The following is a 10,710-nucleotide window of genomic DNA, read 5'->3' as shown; positions in this document are numbered from 1 at the left end:
TCAAACAAATTGAAATTACCAAATGCATCTATGAAATTTATCGCACAACAGTCCACACAGCAGAGGCGTAGACAACCACAACAAGAACAACAACCGCCAACAACTACAACAACAATAACAACAATAACAACAACCATCATCATCATCAGCAGCAAAGCGACACAGAGAATTAATTTACGAACATCAATCTCAATGCTTGCAGCTCTGGGCAGCCAGCCACTGAGTATCCAAGTTCGTCTGCCTCATCCAAAACAAATTTGAATGTGTGTGTGTGTGTGTGTGTGTTTGTGTTTGTTTGTGTGTGTTTGTTATTTTGGTTGAAATTTATTTTTAATATTTTTCGTAGTGCTTGGCGTCTGATTCCACAATTCCAATTTCAATTCTCATGGCTTCATTGTGGGCGGCCAAAAGCGATTCCGAAAACACAATAAATTAACAATATTTATTTGTTTGCGGTAATTGTGCGAATAATTGATGATTATGTCTTTTATTCACAGCTCCAAATCGAAATCGAAATCGAAATCGAAATTGCAGTGAGTCGTAAGTGCATAATGTATGCGAGTGCTGAATAGGTTTTTAATTAACAACTTTTGCTGGAATTGAACAATTGTTAAATATACATTTACTGCTCGAATTTGAATAATTAAATATTTGACTACGGATGCATTTTAAATTTACAAATTTTAACTGGGGTTGGTTGAATATTCCAGCTGCACACAGACCACATATTAAATTATACTGACACCTACATTTATTTAATATCTAAGGTGTCGGAGACGCCTCATTCAATCTCCACGACCAAATTAAAACTTCTGCAAATCTGTATTTTAAAAATAAACAAGAAAATTCAAATTCCTCGAATAGTTAGTCGACTTGAATTAAGAACATATTCAAAGTACTTAACAAGTCCCATTTTGTCTAGTGGTTAGGATATCCGGCTCTCACCCGGAAGGCCCGGGTTCAATTCCCGGTATGGGAAACCTTCTCCGTACCACCTTTTTTTATGGGCTGTATAAAATATTTCCTTGGGCAAAACAAATCTTGGAGTCGCAGCAACATTATTTCTCTGGCATGCAATCTAAGCACAAAATAAAAAATGTTATTTTCTACCCAATTACCGCAGTTGCTCCAAAAGAGGGAGGATGAACCCCATCATTTCTAGGCTATCGTTTAATCCCATATAACTTTTGGGATAATTTTCTAATTCAATTGAGGCGGCTCACTGCCAAAAAGAGGCTTTCTACACCCAACTAGTAAAGTGGGCTAAATAAAGCGGGTAGTCAACCCTGAGCTGGCTGAATTACGAGCCACATACAAGAAATGGTCACAGTTCAAGCACACAAAACCGAACCGAAACGAAACGGACAGATTTTACGACTCTGCCAACCGAAAGTAAACTACAAATGTTTACACAACTTTGGCCTGTAGCTTGCACTACACCTACAACACGTCAAGGATACCTACCAAACTGGCAGGCGGCTCAGCAGTCGTTGTTGCTTGTAGGCGTGGTGGGGCGTGTAAAGTTGTAACAAAAATTGAAAAACTTTTGCTGTCTTCTTGTTTCTTTCTGATGATAACGAGAAGCGGCGTGCGCCCTATGCCAATTTCGGCTCTGGTATGGGCCACGCCCAACGCGGCCTCTTCACCTGCCACAAGTGTAGGCAAAGTGGGGCATATAAATATATATATATAAAATTTGGCGAAAAGTTTCTTACATGTCGGCTGCAAGTGAAATACATTTTTATCTGCAAGTGGTTTGAAAGTACTATCTATCTCTAGCTACTTAAGCTTTCAGATACATGTACCAACATATGTAACTCAAAAGCTTTGAGCAGCCCCAAACTTCCTTTACAAGTGCATTTCAAGCGAGTTTCCTCAGAAGAGTTAACAAAAGAAATTCGCTGCATGCGAATGGAATCCCAAAAGTGCTGCTTGTCAGGGAAAAGCTCGCTGGGATTTGCATTTCCATCTCTAATTGTGCGGAAAATTGTATGAAAATAATTCGCGAAATGAGAGCGTGCCAAATGCAAATGCAAATCCCCTAGAGAGAAAATGCGGACGACTTGAATATATATTTAAACAATCGAATATTTAAAGTTCCAAATTCAAGTCGCAGTCTTTAATACCGGACGCATTTGGACTTTTGCGGTTTGCTCGAGCTCAGTTCAAGTTTCATATTAGTCCCCTCAATCCACCTTGCCCAACTGCTTTTGCGGTTTCGCAATTTTGTTAAAGATACCAAACAGCGATTCGAATAGATGGAAAACGTATATTCGTCGAGGTGAGAACAAAGCGCTGCCAAAACCACAAATTTGAGCGCATGAGCGCGTACCAAAGGTTAGACCAAGGGCCCAAGAGTGAATGAGAGGTATTGGCATGCAGCTGGTGCAAGCAGATTAATTTGTCTATATAAATGATTGAATTCCCAAAAATGTTTCTGAATTGCTGCATTAAATTTGGGAATTTTCGATAATACCGATTAACTAAAAGATCATAGACTTAAGTTGAAGATAAATGGGAATAAATTGAGGGAGTAGTATTCGTAAGCAACTCTGGCGTGTTTCATTTGGGTGCAGTGATAGGGTTTCACTTTGTTACCTTAGTTCCAAGTGCGGGTGATTCTCCGGCGAAAGCAAAGCCACAGCAGAACAAACGCTGAATCGCTTGCTTCTCGTGGCACGAGCCAACGGACCGAATGCCACACAAGGCCTAATTGCCACTGTGTGCATTGCTATCCACGCCCACAAAATGTGCAAACACTCTTCAAAGACTGACAGAGAGAGAGAGAGAGAGAGAGAGATAGAGAGAGAGAGAATGTTTGTCTGTGGCTGGTTGGTCTACAGATGGTAATTATACCGTTAAAGGTAAACACACCCGGGTGTAACTAAATAGTGGTACATGTATATACTTCTGTGCATACACATGCATGGTTACACGAAACCCAAGCAGATCCTGGTTTTGTCCAGCTGATGAGTGAATCGCGTGTCGCAGCCATTTCCTATGGCTAATTTTTCTCAATTCGCCCTTTTGGTGAGAACACAAAGTGCAATTTAATTGAGCGCGATGCACAAGTGAATTCAACTCGACACATTGCATCACCAGATTCACTACCCAATGTCGCATGCCACAACCCCCCTCCCCACCGCCAACAAAATGGCGTCAATTACAGTTCACACATGTGGGTGGATGTGTGAGTGTAGCGTGACAAATATTGCAGACATGTGTTTAAAGTTGCACAGAACTTTAATTCATATTCCCAGCGGCGGAAGTGAATTAAATGGCAGTTGTCAAACACCGTTCAGGCTAATGGTATGCAACCCCCTAGGTTACTTAACTGAATTAAAGTTTTATAACGTTTGATAATCTTTAAAATGTCAGGCTATTATTTAAATTATTATTTAAATTTACGATATAAATCACGCATAATTTAATGTAGTGCTTTAGTTTTAATAGACTTGCAGAGGGCATTATAATTTTGTCGTAAACTTATCCGAGGCTTATCCCATAAGGTATTTATATTCTTGATCCGCATCACTACGTGAGTCTATAACAGCAATTCGACTCTTGTCTACAAGGGTATCTAAACTTCGGCTAGACTTGCAGACGTTCTTTTTAGTGATTTATTTTCATTAAAAACAAATGAAGGAATTAGAGCTGCATTTGTGTTATTCATGGGAATTATTATTATTTTCCAAATCAATTGATTTCGATTTGAATAATCAATGATAATAATCGTTTCAGTTTTTAAGCAGCTTATGCAGTTGAGCAGTTTAAAAGTAAGTTGAAAACAAATAATCTGAATCAAATAACTAATGCTAAGCATTTTTAACAAACAGTAAAAAGAGAGATAGAAATACACACACACACACACACACACAGACCGTACAACTTCCAGGGATTCCCTTAAGTCACTAAATCAAAACAAATCAACAACAAACGTGAAAATCAGGTAAGACAATGAAGAGATTACATTTACTTATTCCCTCTGCTGGCCCATAAACAAGTTCCCCTCTCCGATGCCGATGCCGATGCGGTTGCTGTTGTTGTTGTTGATGCTACATTCGAGATACAGATAAAGATAGCCAAGTGCAGTGGCGCTAACAGGATCATAAATTTAACGATATAAATCGTTGAGACTCTGTGCGTGCTGTGTGTGTTTGTGTGTCCCTCCTCCAGCGGGGGCGTGAGTTGTAACAATTTAGAACCCTCATACAAAACATACACTCGCCGATTTTGAATTACTTTCGTTTTTATCGCCCGATTTTCGTCTCTCTTTTTTTGTTGTTTTGTTGTTGTCGCTTTTTCTGTATTTTGATTTAATATAATTTACACGCGAGCTGCGTAGACGAGGACAAAAGACGCTGACGTCTTCACTTCATCATAAATTCACCTGTCGTTGTCGAGTTCATCCTGTGGACCGGACCTGCTTCCGTTGCCATCAACCAACACTGGCCTCTATGTGTCCTTTGGCTAGTTGGGTAGGGATGGGAAAAGCGTTGGAAAATTTATGAATTTGGTCGTCTGGTGTGGCAAGTGCGCGAATATTTCGTGGAATTTGTATTTTCTTATCCATCCCCGGCCAGAAAACAAAAAATAAAACACTACTTGGCCGACAACGGGGCAGTGGCTGTTGGCTAGTGTCTGGCGCGTCAGTCGAATTGAAATTTCATTAGTTTCACGATACGCGACCATAAAGCAATATCAAGAGGATGGGCACGCACCTCAACGTCACGGACTTGGACATCGTCGCCGTTTTACGACCCTTCCCGGGAAGGTTGCATCGTCAGCAACGAGACGGTGCTACTTCCAGTGGCAGGGGCAAGGGCAGCTAGCTAGCACGCAGCTCAATGAATTATTGAAAGCGATTTACATTCAAGCATTCATATTTTATTTGTTGTTGTTAATGTTTTCATTGCTTTTCTTATTTTTCTTATTTTTTTTTTATTTTTATTTGCGAATGCATGAATTATGGATATTTCCTTATGGAATGCGCCTGGCATGCATACAAAAAGAGCCAAAACCAAAACCAAAAGAAAATGAAGCGATGAAATTTGTTATCATTGTTGAAAGTTCGTTTTTGTTTTGTTCAAAATTTATGGAACAAGCTCGGGGAATGTATCGAAAACCATAAGTACAAGTTATGTCCCGTATGTTTGTGCTCTATCTACTAGATATATATTTTACTAGATAGAATGTGTAATAAAAAATGATTTGCATTCGTTGTGGGAATCAAATATAGAAAATATAGTCGTGCACACAGTAAGGAAGCTGGAATGAGGATTCAAAAACTGATTATCATAGTCAAATATATTCTCTTGAGCTATGACTGTATTTTAACAAGTTTAAAAATAAATCAAGAAGATCCAATGAGAGTTAAGAAATTATTATAATTTTAATCATTGACCCATTTTAATATATTTTCTAAAAAAGAATAATAATAATAAAAATTGCTTAAACATCTCAAACACCAAATATGAGAACATAAAAATATTCCATATATATATCAATTCCGCTTATAAAAACTGACAGTGCCTAGGACCACCGCTAGAGGGTGTGGTCAGCCATAAAAAAGCGCCAGCATAATAAAAAATGTACAAGCACAGCAGATATTCATAGTGGAAGAAGGGCAGAGTAATTGTTATATTCTTAACAATATTCCGGATATTTATGACCTATGCTCGGTGTTCAGCTGCAGTGGTCCGCTCTCCTAGTTGGCTGCTAGCTAGTGGGACCGGTGAGGGGGTGGGAGTGGTGGTGTGGGTAGCGCAATGGAGCGTGTTCCGGTCGCCGGTTCTAGTCGCTATTTTGCTGAATGCGTGAATAATGTTGCGAAAAATTTTAATGCGCTCGCTGCGGGCGCCAAATGGAAATGGAAAATGGAATGCAATGAAATGGCAAGATGACAAATGATTATGGAGCAACATAAATTTCAGCGCTGATTGAGCGAAATGTGAGCTGAGCAGTGAAAAGAAATAAGAAAAACAAAATCAAAATAATATTATGCATAATGCACAAAAAAAAAGCATAAGGGCGGAAAGATGGAAATTGTTATAGCACAATGCCACGAGCCCTGAGCAAAAAGTCAAGCAGCAGCAGCTCAAGGCAAAAATCTGTGCAATCCATTAATGAAGTTAATTTGCCGTTGAACGTTGCAGCAGGTTTTCTTTCTCAAGCGTTGTCTTCAAATTCAAAAAACAAAATAAAAGACTTGTAGAAAATCAGACAAAGCCAGCAAAGCTGAGAGTGAGATTGAGAGAAAGAGAGACAGAGACGAGCAGGAGCAGCAGCAGGAGCAGGACACAGCAAAGTTGATCCTTGAGCTTATGACTGGTGAATGACACGAGTGTCATCCACTGCTATCATATCTCAATCTTGGGCAGGTCCTTTTTTGCTGTCGTTGTCCGGGTAAATAACTACAACTTGCCGAGAAAGCAATTTTATTGTTTCTTGCGCATAAAATCCAACAAAAGCCAGGTCTCCATTGTGGCCCGCTCCCTCTCACTCTCCGAGCTGGCACACATGCAGCTAGTCAAGTGGGAGTCCTTGTTGGAGAACTTTGAATTTATTTTGGTTCGAGTGACTCAAGTGCAAGTCTAAACTGAACTGCAAGTTGTCCTTGCGCTTTTGTCCCATGATTGCGTACAGTTACGGCAAAAGTTTTCGATTCTGATTTCTATTGGCGCAATGAGTTTATCAAACGCTTCATTCACCTCCCTGGTGTCCATTTCACTTCACATGAGCTGTGCAATAAAAATGAGGTGACACACACGATTCGGATCCACAAATCGATTTAGACACTTGAGCAAAACTGAAACGGTAGAGCGGAAAAATATTGAGAATAAGTAAAAGAAATGCATTTGTCTCAATTGTCTGCTCCATTTGTTAGATTGATATTTGAGAAGGGTGATTGGAAATTGGAATATGCGAATCTCTAATCATGTATAAAAGCTACAAGTTAAATGTAAATGACATTTTATATTCACCGAACCAATCAAAACCAATATTATATAGTTGTATAACTTCATAGTTCTTTATTGTATGTGTGTATCAATGGGTTCAAAGTATCTCCTATGCTTTATGAATTTAGTATATTTAACGATTTCTAGACCATATTCGAAATATATGTGTATCAATATAAAGCGAATGAACATAATGATTATCTCATATTTTTATCTATTCACACATGTCATAACAAATTCCTGGCAAGTTTTGTAAGCGAAACTTTTCAAGTTGAACGGACGCCAGTCGAGTCATCGACAATGCATGTGACTGTAAATTGTAGCGGTAATGCTGCCACACACACACACACACACACACACACACACATCACACACACACACACACACACACACATCACACACACACTCACATACATTTATAAAACAATGACAACGCGGCACCCACAACAATGAGACAGCAGCAACTGTGTATGCGCTGGGTGCGTGTGTTGGATGTGTTGGACTTGAAGCCGTGTAGACCAAGTCAACAAGTAATAAAATATTAAAAACAAAAAAAGAAACCCACCAAGAAGAAAATGAAGTCATCTTGTGCAAATATGAAAACAAAGTCAAGTGTTAATTTGCGTGGGAAAAACAATTTCATATTTTTTCATTTTTATTTCGGTTTTTTTCGTTGCTCTCCAATGAGGCGGCTAAAAGTTCTGTTGATAACTGTGTTGGGCTTGTCATTTGCCCCCCAAAAAGATACAGTCATCGACATTGCTGTTATTATTGTTGTTGGTGTTGTTGTAGTACCTGAAAGCAAAAGTGTGTAGCCCCCAAATTGTAATTGTCAGGCCGAAAAGCAACGAAAGGCCGACTCAAATCGAGCGTGTGAAACTTGGGGTTAAGAGTTCAGTGTGCGCAACTGAAAATCTGCCTTTGAGCTAATGACAAGTGCTGTGATTAGTTGTTGGCTGGTTTTGTTGGTTGGTTGGCCCAAAAAGGGTCAAAGCCGCATAATATGCGTAAGCAAATTAGTGGAAAATGCTCCATTAAAAACGGGCTCCCAAACGCTAAAATTGCCAAAACTAAAGTCATGTCTGAAATTGGCCGCACAAAACATTAAGTTTCAGGTACATCAAACATTTTGTTGCCTCTCTTATCTTAACAATAACAAACAACAACAATAACAATAGTTAAATGCAAAGGTGCCTCCAACTTGGTCTGCAACTTTTTGGGGTATCCACACAGCAGAGAGTGAAACTTTTGTGCGTCGTTTTCGTTTTTGTCAACATTCATTGTTGCTGTTGCTGTTCTGGTTGTTGTTGTTATGGTTGTTTGTCTTTTTGATGGTGTTATGCGAATGACATTTCCATGTACTACAAAAGTTTCTCGACCGCCGCTTGTTGTCCTGTCATAAGCAACGCACTCAGCAAAGGTATATTGTTAAAGACTGATTTAATAAGAGCTTATCAAAGCCAGGGCATTTCTTAGTCGTGCATTTGCTGTGTGAATATTTCTTTATGAATGTTTAATGTTTTACATTCCACGTATTTGGTTGTCACCTCAGTTGTTGAACCAGTTGTCACAAACTTGAGGGCTTTTCTTTCTTTAGTGTTCACGTCAGCAACTGCATTTGTACATTTTAATTAGACGCTCTGCTGCAGCTGGGAAGAGCCCATCAACACCCCAAAAAAATAAAGCGCTGTGAATGAAGCCAAATTCAAATTAATCAAATCATCAATGCCGACAAAACAAAACTCTTACAAACAATCTGAGCTCGGCTTCAGCTCTTTTCGCTCTTTGATCCACACATACACACACACACAACAGAAAAGAAATGAAAACATATTTCAATTATTGGGCCATGACCGCAACGAAGGCGATTCAGAAGGCGCTGCTGTTGGCCATGGCCAGGTCGTGGCCAGATCGTTGCATGGGGCGTGGGGCATCAATCAAAGCCGCAACAGATACGGTTAATAACAACTACCAAAATTTCTGGACCAGACATCCAGAGCGCGAATGCAACGCATCATCGACAGCTCCATCAACGTCATCATCACCAGGCAAGCGAAGGTCTTGCTAGTGGCGGGGTTGGGGGGGTGTTGGGGATATGAGGTAGGGGATTGGCTGTTGCAGGCGCCCTATTTGCTTGTGTGGTCGGTCGCGTGGTTGATTTTCAATTCCATACGCACCGTTGGATGCCGGCGTTCTATTGACTAACGCATCTCGCTGGCTGCCCAGCAGTCAGTCAACCACCCAGGCTTAAATCTCAATTGTGAGCGACTCCAAAACTGCATCCAGCAGCGATTTTCATCACTTGCATGGTAATTAAAATGTATTTTCTTTTTAATACATCTGTGTTGGGTGGTCAATCAGCTCATTCTCATTCTCGCTCCAGCTCCATTTCACTCGATCCCTCTCTGTCTCTCTCTCTCTCTCTCTCTCTTTCGTTCGCTGGCAGCTGTCACAGCTCTAGGCCTGGCCATAACTCAATGTCCTCGTCGTCAGACACCGTCGTCAGCCAACATCATCAATTTTCTGAGCGACTTACATACAACAAAAAAAATAAAAAGTGTTAAAGCGCGAAAAGCAACAACTAAAAACAACAGTAAAAAAAAAAGAAAACAAAAACAAAACAAAAATTGAGCAATTTGTTTCGCTTTGTTTTTTCCGCTGTTTTTCCCACCCGACAAACAATGCGCATTCGCACCAGGTGAAATCATCTCCCCGCCCACCTCCTTCCCGTTCAGACGTGGACGGGTATGTTGGTGGGGTGTTGCACTTTTATTTCGACACTCATTTGCAATTTTTTCGCTAATGTGCACCAGGCAGCGATGGCTACAGTGATAAGCAGCGCTGTGTCTCCCTAAACACAATGCAATAATTACAATTTATATCTTGCAGATACAAATCGCGCACATTAAGCGACTGCAAATGGAAATGGCCAACAACTGCCGTCGCTTACCAACAAAGAAGAAAGATAAAAAAAAAAACACAAAAAAAAAGAACAAAAAGCTGTCAACGTGTGCGTTTTAACGCTCCGCCGGCTCCTCGGCCTGGCCAGCATATTGGCCAGGCCAGTGGGCGAAGCTGATGCCAACCGAGCACCAACAGCTGCTTCACTCAGTTCACTTCAGCTCAGTTCAGTTCTGCTCAGTTTAGTTCAGGTCAGTTCAGTCAGCAGCAGCAGCAGCTGCCCAACATATTCTGGGGTCATTGCCAAAATTTCAATCAACTTTGGTGGTCAGCAAGAAAATAAATATACATGTATATTTGCTACTTCTAACACCCTGATTATTAAATACCCTATCGACCTTTTATCTTTTTCTTTAAATTAATATTTATATTTTATATTTAGATTATTACGGATTCAGATATAGGCATAGATTAGCAGCTTAACAAAATATTTGCTTACTATATTTTTGGGTTTACTGTTAAAAATATTTTATAATTACGAATCATCATCCCATATTCAATTGACTCTGCGCACAGTTAGTGTATGCTTGAGGAGCAGACAATGTTGAACAGTAAACTTTGCATGGAGTCGACTCGACTCGAATAAGTTGATAGATCCAGTTACAGTTTTGATCGACAGATATCACACCTGGCCTGGCTTAAGCAAACCAGCCCGACTTGTCTCGACTTGTTAACTGCTGCCAATAAGGAACAAAGATCACAGCCGTTGGCCCGACAAGCGCCGAAGGACGATGCTCGACAATGTATGATGCTTGGATACTTAGGCCACGCGTGCCCCAGATTAAATTAC

At 40.2% G+C, this 10,710-nt stretch overlaps 1 non-coding gene across 1 annotated transcript; it reads left to right on the top strand.

Moving 5' to 3' along the window:
• The first annotated feature begins 907 nt into the window (after nt 1–907).
• Trnae-cuc lies at nt 908–979 on the top strand. Its single transcript has one exon. It is a non-coding gene; the product is annotated as a tRNA-Glu (tRNA).
• The last annotated feature ends 9,731 nt before the right edge of the window (nt 980–10,710 follow it).

Source organism: Drosophila grimshawi, unplaced genomic scaffold, assembly GCF_018153295.1.
Source record: "Drosophila grimshawi isolate 15287-2541.00 unplaced genomic scaffold, ASM1815329v1 contig_44, whole genome shotgun sequence".
In the NCBI taxonomy this organism is placed as follows: domain Eukaryota; kingdom Metazoa; phylum Arthropoda; class Insecta; order Diptera; family Drosophilidae; genus Drosophila; species Drosophila grimshawi.
The sequence above is the reverse complement of the archived record's forward strand: the minus strand, read 5'-3'. Positions and strand labels throughout refer to the sequence as shown.